This window comes from Dendrobium catenatum, unplaced genomic scaffold (genome assembly GCF_001605985.2).
Source record: "Dendrobium catenatum unplaced genomic scaffold, ASM160598v2 original_scaffold_62511, whole genome shotgun sequence".
NCBI lineage: Eukaryota > Viridiplantae > Streptophyta > Magnoliopsida > Asparagales > Orchidaceae > Dendrobium > Dendrobium catenatum.
This window is the reverse complement of record NW_021380961.1, coordinates 315,930-330,059: the sequence shown is the minus strand read 5'-3', so window position 1 is coordinate 330,059 and position 14,130 is coordinate 315,930.

Sequence of the window (14,130 nt, the reverse complement as noted above, 5' to 3'; positions counted from 1 at the left end):
TATATCTTCAAAAACTAAGTAAACTACCCTCATATGTACAATTATACGCTGCAAGTGTGAATAGGGGTGTCAAAAATAGCCTGATCAGTCAATCTGATACGAACTTGACCAAAAAAAAAAATCAGATTTAGGTTAGATTTTTCACCATGTTTATTAAAAGGGTTGGATTCTGATTGACCTGAAGTGATCTGCTTAATAAATTTTTTTACTTGTAGATATAATAATATTATTATTTTTTATCAAATATCCTAAATTTTATAATTAATAAGTTAATTGGTCAAGTTTAGGTCATTCGAGTTGAAATAGGCCAGGTTCAGTTTGATCTTTTTTGCCTATTTATTAAACGGGTAGAGTCAATTTATAGTCGTTCCTGAACTCGAATTATCAATTTATTTTGACACTCAAAAGTGTAAACATGCCCCCCTTTTCTCTCATATTCTACCCGTTCTCTTTCAAAATTTATTAAGTTTCTAATATTAAATATATTTATGAATGAGTAATGTTCTTGTCAAAGATAATAAAATTAAAATTATGCTAATTAAAACAAATAAATATATAACAACATAAGCTAGCTATCTATCTTAAATTATTTTCTTAATCTTCTAATCTTTCAATTTGGAACGAAAGTGAGGCAAGCAAGCAACTCAGTTGTTTAGAAGCCATAAATACATAGAGCTCTCAAGGAAGGCAAACAAATCTAATCCAAAGGATCAACCTCTTTCTCTCTCTCTCTCTCTCTCTCTCTAGAGAGAGAGAGTGACTGAGCAAGATAGAGAGAGAAAGGGGTAAATATATAAAGTGAGAGCTAGAGAGAGAGAGAGACCCACACATTTCTCTCTCTATTTATTTATAATTGTGGTTTCTAGTTGACATCCTACATCTTCCTTCCAGCAAGCCTTCTTCATATTGATGAAGCAACTCCTTTGTCTTTGTCCTTAGTATAGTATTGGTTAGTTTCTTTCGATCTCAACTTTGCTGTTCTTAATTTTTTTTTTATGAATTAATTTAATTACTTGTTAATAGCTTCTATTTGTGCTTCCATGCACGTTACAGCCAGCGTGCAATAACATTCAATAATAATAATAATAATAAACCATACTGACTATTTCGGATGTGAGAGAGTCATCTGCTTCAACAGCAACTCAGCAGTTTAATAAGCCTAATTTTGCTTTGATTTTATTATGCAATATTATATATATATATATATATAGTTTATTATTATTAAATTGGAGAATGTGAAGTATATAGGGGATGAAGCAAGAGGATCTGATAGTAGGAAGGTGGTATGTTGTTTGAGTGATTTAGACTTGGTGTGAGATAACTTTTTTACTGCTTCTTAAAACAACAAAGTAATTTTCTAATATAAAAATTAAAAATTTTGTAAGAAAAAATATTTTAAAAAGCAATAAGAAAACCGTCCCAAATGAACCTTTAAATAGTAAAGATTCAACCTCTTTTATCTTTATTTCCTTCACTCTCACCACTCCTTATTCTATCACTGATTCCTCTCCCTCTCTTCAATGTCATGGCTAGCCTTTTTTCACCCTAGGAGATTTGATATCTCACTAGAAAATTGATCACATCACAAGCATGAGTTTGGATGCAATTTTAAGATTTTCAAGTATCAAACTATTTTGGCAAAAAATTTCATGAATTGATTACAAGATTATTTAAACATTATTTTTTTTAAAAAAATTTGTAGTTTAGATAAGTTGAACCTAATGATACTAAGATCACATGAATAATAAAAATTTAATCAATCAACCATAAAATAAAATGAATCCAATACTAGCAAGAATTATCAAATACTCATAAGAATAACTAGAATATTCTAAAGATTTAAGGGTAAAATATCAATTATATGAATTTAATAAGTCTAAGATATTAATTCAATGAGAAGTCCAAACACTGAAATAATCAAGGTGATATATTCAGATTAATATATAGAGTGTACATGGTCTCATAAAAATAACAAGAACAATCCTTCTAAAAATTTATAAGTAAGCTTCTCCACATTTGAGTTTTTTTTTTTAAATTAACAAAAGGATGAATAAATTCAAAAAAAAATTCACATTTTTACATTTGAGTTGGACTTATGGTGGAAAGAATTTAGAGATCTGACCATGGTTTGGATCGTTAATCAACTATCTTTGAGATTTAGGCTTCATTTGGGACAGCTTTTTTACTGTTTCTTAAAGTAGTTTCATAGTATAAAAATTTAATTTTTGTACTAAAAAGCTTCTTTAAGAAGCAAAAAAAAAAAATCCCAAATGAAGCCTTAATCTTTCTAGATTTATTTATTTATTTTATAATCATTGAAGCTTTCCTCTAATGGGTAGGACAACTATGTAGATCACATTTTAATGCCTAACTTTTGATGCTAGCATCTTCCATGTCCATTGAATGATATTGACGACCTCTATCACTTGTCAGCCATCACACGCCATTCATTGATGCTAACAACAATTATTATTGATTTTTTTATGTTCAACTTCACCCATCAATATATTTTTTCCCACTATCTTGCTCAGTAATGTTAATTTGATCATCATTAAGTTCATAATCACACTTAACTTTTTTTTCTCAAAGTAATTAATCTCAAGTTTTTCATTCTCTAATATTTTCAAAGTAATTAAGCTCATCTTTTCAAGCAATTAAGATTACTTTAATAATTAATTAAATTTAAATATAAATCAATCTAAAATTCATTGAACTAAATTTAATCATAACTAAATTTATAATCATTATTAAATTCTCATAATATTTCAGTATTAGACCACTATAATAAGTTAATGAAATGAACTTATAAAGTTAAAAATACAACCAAATTGTTTTTTTAAACTTAGCTTAGCTTACAATAGCTAATCATTTCTACTAACCATACAATTTAATTATACTTAATTAGTCTAAAACATGTCATCAAACAGCTTAATTTATCTTCACTTAATTAGCCTGATTCCTGACTAAGGCTTAGTTTGAGACAATTTTCTTATTGCTTCTTAAAACAACTTTTTAATACAAAAATTAAAAACTTTTTACTAAAAAGCTACTTTAAGAAACAGTAATAAAGCCGTTTCAAATGAAGTCTAAGGTTTCGTTTGGGACAGCTTTCTTTCTGCTTCTTAAAGTAGCTTTCTAGTACAAAATTAAAAAATTTTGTACTAAAAAGCTGCTTTAAGAAGCAGAAAGAAAGTCGTCCCGAACGAAGTCTAAATAAACCCTAAAACTACATAATGGGGCTACTTTTCCCTTACTTTTGTTTACCAATTGCAGTTCATGAGTGGCAATGCTTGTGCATCTTTCCTTGCTTTGAACATCATCTTTTCTTGTTTTGAACTTCTTCTGATGCACTAATCAAAGAATCCCAAATGGATGGTAATTAAAGAAGCAAATTATGGCATAAAGAGAAATGGTGGCTTCCTGAACACTCCAAAGTTGCCTTTAAAATGGTGGTTTTCTTGTTCATATATGCTTGAGCTTACTGCTTTCTTTATTCTTCCCCAACTCTTTCTCTTTGGTGGTCTCTCCTTTTAAAGGTGGCAATGTCTGCACCCTACAGACCTAATCATAATGCAAAGTAATGGAAAGATTCTTCTCATCAAAATTTTTGATGAATTTACTCCTTTATTCATGCGATTCCTTCACCCATAAGGAGACATGATAAAAGCTTGGATAGTAGATAGAATGTTACTGTTGAGAATTGTTATGAATCATGTACATCATTGTTGTAGTGATATAATAGTGGAACCTCAAATGATTGGAAATTGGTTAGGATGATGATTTGTAAAATTAGGTTTAGATTTAGATATGGATTACTAAGGTTTCGTTTGGGACGGACTACTGCTTTTTTTCCGCTTTTAAGAGATTTTTGTGCTAATAAGCAGCTTAACAAAGCAATAAGAAAGCCATCTCAAACAAAGCCGAAGTTGTAAATTTTTAATGATTATTTTAACTATTGATTAAATTTGAAGAAAAGTTTAATTACTTCAGATTCATTAGAGATATATGAATATTTTGTACAATTAGTATTGAAAAAAAAGATGCTCCAAAAGAAACTTAAATCAACTAGAAAATGCAAAGTTATAAGCCTGAAAACAAAAATATAAAATAGCATAAAAGCATAAATTTTTGGCTAAGGCTTCCTTAGTGACGGCATTTTTACTAATTTAGAAAGTTGATTTAAGAAGCAATAAAAAAGTCATCTCAAACGAAGCCTAAATGTGCCGATTTAAGCTGATTAAATGTGATGAGATGAAGATATAGTTATGCCATCAGCCTATAGTTTATGGAGTGGTAGACAATGCTTGTGGCATACATCAATCTTGTCATTATCTATACTGTTGAGATTTCTTATAGGATCCAATCAACCTTTAGAAAACGTATGTGTATGAAAATTATTTTGATCTTGATATGAGATATTCTTTATAATATCAACAATGAATGGCAGAGATCACTGCCTTCCATGATTAAATGATGATTAGATGATGCAATCCTTGACTTGACTTAGTTGTATTGACATGTGAGTAGGGGTGTAATCGAGTCGAGTCGAGTCGAGTTTGAGTCACTTTTGCCCTAAGTTTTAGCTTGAATAATTAATTGAGTTTGAGCTCGAGGTTGAGTTTTATTTTACGAGTTCGAGTCGGCTCAAGAATTGACTAGTTTAGCATGAAAGAGAGAATGATTATGATTCGACCAATTATTATACTAAAATGGTAAAAAGAACGAAAAAGTAGAAGAAAAATAATAAATAATAACTTAATGTATTAAAGCGAGTTATAATGTTTAAATATTTTTTAATAATTTTGCACTTAAAACACTAAATGTTAATATATATTTTAAGTGCATTTTATATTAATATCTTTAAAACAAGCTAACTCGCAAGCTAACAAGTTGAGTTAGGGTTAACTCATGCTTGGCTTGTTCACTCCATTGACTTCGGCTCAAGTGCCATTTATTGACTCGAGCTCGAGCCAGCTCATAAGTCGACTTAACTCACTTACACCCCTGCCTGTGAGTCTTAGCGACTCATGTGTGACTTATTAGTGATTTGATAATAACAAGTCTTATTTGTGTCATCATATGATTTGCTAAGTATTTCTATTAATAATTTTATGCAATAGCAATCATGATGATGATGAAAATGTCCACTATATTAATTTGGAGCTTTGATCATTTGAAGATTGGAATTAAAAGCAATATGTTACATGACGACACAGAGATATATTAAACTTCATCTGAATAAATAGAAGGATATCATTTTATCTGTATCATTAATTGAGAGGGAACGGAATCACCTGCTGTGAAGACGAGGGCGGGATATGAAGAATAATACATTGCTGATACTTCTCATTCTTTCTTCGCTTCTCTACAGCGAGAGCTTCTTTCTCTATTCCCTACTCTCATCCGCTTATCTCATTCTTCTCTTTATTTGCTTGTGCTTGTATGATACTTAATTCACAAGTTATGATTATATGAATTTATATAGTTAGGAGTTTGCCTTCAAATATTAATGATCAACCATCATTAATGATTTTTGTAACCTTTACTATAGTTTTTTTTTTTTTTTTTTTTTTTTTGTAACGCTTATTTTCATGGCCCTCCATTTATGATTATAGTGATAACCTCTATTTTGACTATATAGAACCTTAGCTTTATATTATTAGTAAATAGGAGGGGTTCTATTTCGGGTCACGGGTCGGACCGGAACCTGACCCGGGATCAATCGTGTCGCTCTATAATCCGACCCGGTAGCAAATGGGTCGAAAAAACACGGACCTGGACTCGGCCTGCGTGACCCGACCCACACAGGACGACGACAAGGTCGGACGACGCAGGCGCGCAGTAGACTCCGCGAGTGGAGGGACCGGTGGCGGCGGGTTGCGCGGCGGACGTGAGGGCGGCGGTGCGCGGCCGGTTGGCAAAGCGGCGTGGAAGTATCATGACCACGGCGGGTCGCGGGCAACGCTGGAGCGCGACTCGCGAGTGGGCAGTGTCGAGCAGGGGGCTTGGGTAGCGTCGGGTAGGGGGCGCGGGTAGCCGCGGGCAGCTCTTTCTAAGCGGGTTTCCGGGTTGACCCGCCAACCCGTCAGGTCAACCCGAACCCAACCCGTTTTTCAAACGGGTCGAATCCGGTAACCCGACCCGTTTTGAAATCGGGTCGGGTCCAACCCGGATTTTTCCGGGTCGGATTTTCATGTCGTGTCAAATATTGACACCCCTAGAAATGAGTCACTGTTTTTAATTATTAGAAAATCAAACTCCACACTTAAAACCTTCCCCACAAATAATACCAATATAAGGGGTGGATGCTTGAGGAGATTTGTTATGCAAAAGTTTTCTATCATGTCCAGCTCGCTCTCCTTATCTCCATCTCATTCTCAAAGAAAAATTCTCCTTCTTTCCTTCTCTTGTGGCCATACTTTCTTTGGCCACTTCATCTTCTTCTTATGATACTTTCTTTGGCCACTTCATCTTCTTCTTACTCCATCATCGCTACATTAGACATCACTATCAAATTGGGCATTACTTAGTCTATGTGGCTATCCACTTTGGATTTATTTGGCTTGGATATGCATTTTTTTGTTTTGTTTTCTCTCTATAATCCTAATTGTGGAAGACACAATAAATATCAATAATTTAAGCCATTGTTGGAGGGTGAAATATCATCTTTTCAAGGGCCAAGTGGCTCCATTCATTAGAAGCTATCACAAATAGCTGAGTAGGTTTTATTTATTTTGTAGATGAGTAGCTTCTTGTTAGTGATAATATAGTAATAATGACAAGTATATAATAAAGAAGTTATCAAGCATGTATTGCTTGGTGCTCTAAGCTTTCATTATTTTAGATTCAAAGGGAGGCAACACCATAGTTGTTTTAGGCTTCGTTTGGGACGGCTTTTTTAGTGCTTTTTAAAACGGAGTTTTAGTACAAAAATTCAAAATTTTGAACTAGAACTCCGTTTTAAAAAGCAGTAAAAAAGCCGTTTCAAACGAAGCCTTAAACTCATACATACATAGGATTCTATTCATTTTTCACTAGGATCTATTTAAGATAATTTTCTAGTTGTTTTGTTTTTCAGATCGTAACAATAATTTTGTTTGACTATTATTTTCTTATTTTTTAAAAAAATTTCTGTAATGAAAAATTATTTATGAAATCATAGTAACAAAGTTATTTTTTTCATGACAACTTTAAAACTAATTTATCGTTCTTATAGCTCTCTCTTTCAATGAAACAAATTTGATCAAAATATTTTTTTTATTCATAATTCACTTTACTTTGAAATTAGCATAATTTAATCGATTAATCAATTTTTATATTATATTTTATTAAAAATAAATTTAATGAATAGAAAATTCATCCTCAAAAAATCTATGTCAGAATATTTTGATCCAATTTTTTTTAATAATTATTACCATTAAAAATGAAAAGTGAAAGAGAACTCTCACAAAAGATTAGAGTTGACAATTATAATTAATTATTACTATTAAAAATTACAATCATGGAGAATCTTCTTTGAACTTTAGAAGGCCAGGCCAGGTGACTATTAGAAATTAATCTTTTTATATTTCAACATAATTGCTATGGAAAATTATAATATTCCCAAAAATGAGCATTATTGAGGCTTTGTTTGGGGCCACTTTCTTCATGTTTTTTAAAGCAGTTTTTTTGTACAAAAAAGCTCTTTTAAAGAGTAAGAATGTCATTCCAAATAAAGTCTGAATCTATTTCAAAATAGAAAGAGCGCGGTAGACAATGAGCTTCCCTAAGGATCAAGATACATGGACTTCAAAAAATTAGGCTTTGTTTTGTTTGATGGAATTGAAAGAGAGGAAATGTCAAAGAAATGAAAAATGGAAATAGGAAATGAGTTGAAATGAAATTTGTTTTCATCCACTTACTTGATTCTTGAGAAATTAAGGGGCTCTTTGGTTTGATGAGAAAGAAATGTATAGTAAAAAGGATGAAATGTAATAAAAGAAGTGTATTGAAAGGAATTTTGGGTTATTTTTTGGATAAAACTCACAACAAGGCCTACACATCAATATAAATGAAAGATACAAGTTCTTAAATGATCAATAGCCCTCTAAAAATACAACATTTGAAGTAAAACTTATGAGCCTATGATCCAACTAATAATGTATATATATAAAAAATAGAAAACAAACGAGGAGCCAAAAGCCAGCCCAACTTAGGGACACCAGCAGATGGATCAGAGACTCCCAAAAGAGAGAAGCAACACATCATGAGATACAGATAAGGCACGAACAAACCGTGCGAACACCTGCATGACAAAACAACCTCCAACGAAAAGAAATAAGAACTATTTGCATAATATTCACTCAAAACTAGCAAGTCTAAGGCTTCATTTGGGACGGCTTTTTTATTGCTTATTGAAGCAGCTTTTTAGTATAAAAATTAAAATTTTTGTAAGTGTAAAGCTGCTTCAAGAAGTAGTAAAAAAGCCGTCTCAAACGAAACCTTAATGGACTTAAAATGAACTAACAATTGATTTCTAAATGCACTCCTAAAAATGCTGCCCTCCAAACACTCTAATTTTTAAAACCCTACGTTTAGTTTACTATAAACTCGGAATACAACCAACCAATTAGCCCCGCATAAAAAAGTTTTTAATTTCTTGCATATTTGTTCAGAAATTTATTTATTTACTTTTCTTATGAGGAGAAATGCGAATCATGATCGTATTGATCGAATGATTTTATTTTCCTTTTTTTTCATTCGAATCGTGTACTAATTTCCTATTAAAAAATTAATTACCACTTAATTATATTGAAAGTAAACAATAAAATAAAAATTTTAAAACAAAATGCATTTATATTTCTCATAATTTCGTCAAACCAAACATTGCTTAATTAAAATAGCAGATTGGAAAAGAGAATTTTGACTTTCCAAACACTCCAAATTAAGTTGATACGATTCTCTATAAAATTACTTAACCAAATTGTTTAAAAAGATGTTTAAGCTTCAAGAAATTGCTATGAAATGATAGCTATTTATAAAATAAAGTTATGAAAATCTTTTCCAAACGCAGCCTTAAAATCCTTTTGAAACAGTCAAGTCATGAATGGCAGCTTCATCGCACCAAAATTTTGAAAGTGTTCGATGAAATGCCTTGCCATTTCTTCCATGGCAGTTTACTCTATGTTTCTTGACCTTCTTCATTAAAGCCATCTACAATTAAATAATTCCTTAAACAATTCGAATAATTACATATATAACATCTAAAATTAATTTATTTGCAAATTGTTATGCATCATGTTGTGAAAAATTTCAGATAACTTCAATCAATGCTAGCAATGTAAACCATACACTTGCAATATTTTAAACTTCAAACGGTCACATATTTCAAATTTTCGATTTTGTGAATCAAAGCCCTAACCTGTAATATTAAAATTTTCATTGGCTTTATTTGCTAAAAATTAGGCAAGGTTTCAGTTCTACAAAATATAAGAAAATTCATATAAAAATATTAAAAAAGTATTTTATTAAATTTTTAATAAGCTAATTGTTAAATTATAAATTAGCATAGTTGTGAATATACATGAATAAACGTCCATCTCTATATTAATTTTTTAAATTAAATGAATATAAATATATTTTATATGAACAAGCATCAAATTATTCCTTGAATATGCTATCCCTATATTTAGAGCCTAGCTAGTAATACAACAATATCTCTACTATCATGTATGTTGCAATAACAATAAGTCAATGATCAATAAAAGCAGATTAGATTATAACCTAACAAGTGATGTATCTATTAGTACCTTATTTAATTACTTTTTTTTTTTTAAATTGTAATCATTTATTAAGGTTTCATTTGGGACGGTTTTCTTGCTGTTTCTTAAAGCAATTTTTTAGTAAAAAAAATCTAAAACTTTGTACTAAAAAGCTGCTTTAAGAATAAGTGAAAAAGTCGTCTCAGATGAAGCTTAAGTCACTTCTATTCTAGCTTGGCAAACATATAGAATGTTTTTTTTAATGTATCAATAGCTTTAGTTATTTGTTTGATTTAAAATTACACTAAAAATGTATAAATATCTCTTAATTTTTTTCTTGGTTTATAAGATGCTATAATTATCACTTGAAAAATCATTGCATAAGAAAATTTCATGTAATTAATGTTATTTCTTTATGTGCTACTTGCGTAACTCTCAGAAAAATTTTCTGAGCTTAAATACCGACTTACATATAAAATTGTAGAAATTATGATGTATAGATGTCTATGTGTGGACGATCAATCATATGAAACACATAACAGAGTACTCCAGCTATGTATTCCACATGATTTTTCATCCACGCATGAATTGTTCACACCTAATAATTTCTCCTATTACTGAGAGTTTGAATGTTTTACATATTCCTCAAAAGACTTAGAAAATAGATTGATTTGGTTCATCCTTTATTGACACCCTAAAAAAATTATGTAGATTAATCCTAAGTCCATGACAAGAGAAGAAAATTTGTATATAATTAAGGACTCATTTGGTTGCTTGAAGACACAAAATATATTTAAAAATATATTTTCTATTTTTATTATTATTAATCAATACTTAAAAAAGAATTAAAATAAAATAATCATTCTTCTTTATAGAAGTATGGTGTTTTGTGATAGGCATTATGAAAAGAAGAAATGTGCAAATACAAATATATGACCAAGAAATTATAAAAATAAATTAAAATATAATTTCGTAAGGGGGTAATTATCATTACTTAACAAGAAATTAGGAGGACCTAATTACAATAATTAGTTCTTGAAAATCTCAATTTAATTTGACAAAGCCACATTCATGATTGATCTCTTCTTCCATTCCCTCAAAGTCCTACCCACTAAGATTGGTTGTGAAATTATCACCAAGCTGATTCCTCTTGCACTAAAAGTACATCTTACCAACCATTTTAATTAATAATAAGAGCTGCAATTACCTTTTTTTTTTGGAAAGAAAATAAAATATATTTTATTAGGAGAGGGAATAAGGAGCTAAAAGATAAAATACTTTTAAAAAATATAATTGCAAACCCATAGAACAAAAAGGTCATTGAAGAAAAACTTGTTGAAGGAGTTGGCATTCTTTTCATAAATTATTTAAGTTTTTTTTTTTCAATTGATTAGAATATTATGATCAAAATTTGCTTATGAATTATAGCCACAAATTGATTTTGATCTTGCTTGTCACCATCCTCTAAATCAAATAACTTTGAGCAAACGACCGACTTATCTCTTTTATTAGAGGATTTAGCCGCAACTACTTAACAATTAAGGAAACTCTTAAAAGGGTTATTCTATTACATTTAACCACTAACTTAAGGATAACAATAATTTTGATGTTATGAAGTTCGATGGAATATAAAAATTCTCATAATATTTAAGTAATTGCTTCTGACAATCTGGAGGCTATATGATCGAGTAGGTTTACTAACTTCAATGATTACATGCTCTTTTCTCTAGCTCTATAACTATTCACTAATTAAGAGCTATAAGTTAGGCCATTGATATATTAAGAATTAGAAAGATGGTTCATATTAATGTTAGGATTTATATCAATAGAAAGAGATACCATAACTATCTTCTTAGATAAAGATTCTTTGATAGTAAAGTTTAGATTTTGATTATCACTAGGTTTGCTATTATCTTCCTCATATGTTTTATTGTAATCATGATAAGCTAAGGGAGGAGAGCAAGAGACTATAAGCCCCATAAAAAGCACATTAGCATGGCATTTTAAATGCAGGTAGAGAGTCTTAATCCAAGTAAAGCTATTCATATATGAGTGATTGGCTGTGCACAGGCAATGCATAAGATGGTCTGTTCAAAGATCTTTATCTATGTATCATTGATTATTTGATAAGATATGTGAGAGAAGACTTTAGCTTACTCATTTTCATTGCATAATCAAATGGTAATATGAAAAAAGATTGAAGTGGTTAATTTAAAATCTTCATGAAAGGCTAATTGAAAATTGTCTAATCAAGAAATTTGAGATTTTGAGTGGGAGAACTGTTGGTTGTGAAAACTAATATGGGCAGAAGTATATATGTTAACAAATACGTATCGTAGTGATGAGAAACATAGATCATCTCATAGAGATTGATTTTCACTATGTACCAAAATAGAATTAATCAAAACTTTAATTGAGAGTTAAAAATAGATATGTTAATAATAATCAACAATAACAACATGAACACTTTATCACTATATGTTAATGATAATCATAAAATTTATGCTTTGTTTTGGAACATATTTCTTATTGCTTGCTAAAGCGACTTTCTAGTACAAAATTTTTTTGAACTAGAAATTTTTATATTAATAAGCTGCTTTAGAAAGCAGTAAAGAAGCCATCTCAAACAAAGCCTAAATTACTCCACTTAAGAGATCCTAATAATGAATACTTGAAAAATAGAGTTTTTCAATAAAGAGGTATATATAGGTGATTATCTTTCTCCAATATATTGTTTAATTAGTTCAAGAGTTAATTTGATCAATTGACAAAAATAAATTAATGTAATTAGATTCAAAATTATTATATATTTGATACGTCGTCAAAAAATTATCTTGATCGGGCACGAATCTCAATGCAAAATTAAGTTGGAAACATCCAAAATTAAGATTGGGGCCATCCGAACTCTGATTTCAGCAAATTTATAGTCGAACTGAGCGTCTCGAGAATACAAACCCAACGACATCAAATTCAACCCAATCCACGCCCAAACAGGTCCAAATCAAGGGTTAGAAGTGTTGTTGGAAGGTTCAAACCACAATTTGGATTACCAAACGGATTCCAAAAGTAATGTGTTTATAGTCGAATCGAGCGGCTCAACGAGACGAATCCAACGAGCCCAAGATCTCTGAATTTCAACATCAATAAGATGTTCAAATGTCCATCAAATGGTCCATGATCAAGGGATTCAACATCGGCCGTCCATCCAACCACTCCCCATTTACCCTTGATCTCTCACCTATTTACGGGTCATGTCACTCCAGAAATCTATAAATAAACCCCTCATTTTTCTTGAAAGATGATCAAAGCAAGAAGAGAATAAGTGAAGAGAAGAAATAGAAGGAAGAAGCTCATTCTTGACCACCGCTGGAGTTGCACCAGACCACCGACAGAGTTTTGTCGGACCACCGCAGAGTTTCGCGTGGACCACCACTGGAGTTTCGCTGGACCACCACCTGAGGCCCTCACCTTTGCCGGACCACCACTTGAGGCCCTCACCTTCGTCGGACCACCACCTGAGACCCTCACCTTCGCCGGACCATCACTTGAATCCCTCACCTTCACCGGACCAGCACTTGAGGCCCTCACCTTCGCTAAACCACCACTTGAGGCCCTCACCTTCGCCGGACCACCACTTGAGGCCCTCGTCTTTACCGGATGATCACCAGATGCCCTGTGCTCCGCCAGACAACCACCTGACACCCTGTGCTCTGCCAGGCCACCACCTGACGCCAAAGTTCTGCCAGACCACCACATGAAGTCCGATGTTCTGCCAGACCATCACCTGACCCCGAACTTATGTTGTATAGTTGTTACTTGTAATCTGATTGCCCTTGGAGGCGAGTCAGCCCATTGTAACCAATTAACTCAAGTTCTAATGGAGTCATTTTCAACTAGGTCAGGCCCTGTGGTTTTTCCCTTTTTCCAGGGCTTTTCACGTAAAAATCTTGTGTTCTCTATGTGTGAGCTGGATATTCATGCAACGCTAAGACATAGTATTCTAAGACATAGTATTCTAACTCTATCGCCGCGTATATTCTACCCCGCAACAATATTATTCTCCCAAAAATCTTGGAAAAAAAACTAATTTATCAAACACAATATATTTTCACCTCCAACTAAATTCAATGCTATAAATCTCAATAAAAACTAGGATCGATCTCATGGATTATAAAACCATTAGATTGGTTATGGTTTTTCAACCATGATGAACTTGTTTTGTTGCCTTTCAATTTCAAACAAATATTCAGATCTAACAATTGATGACCAATCAATTATAATAGCAATAAAAATGAATTGCAATATGCAACATAAAATTTAAATACATGTTATCATTAGATCAAATTAAAATAAAAGTAGTATCCAACATTCACTAAATCTAACCCCTACA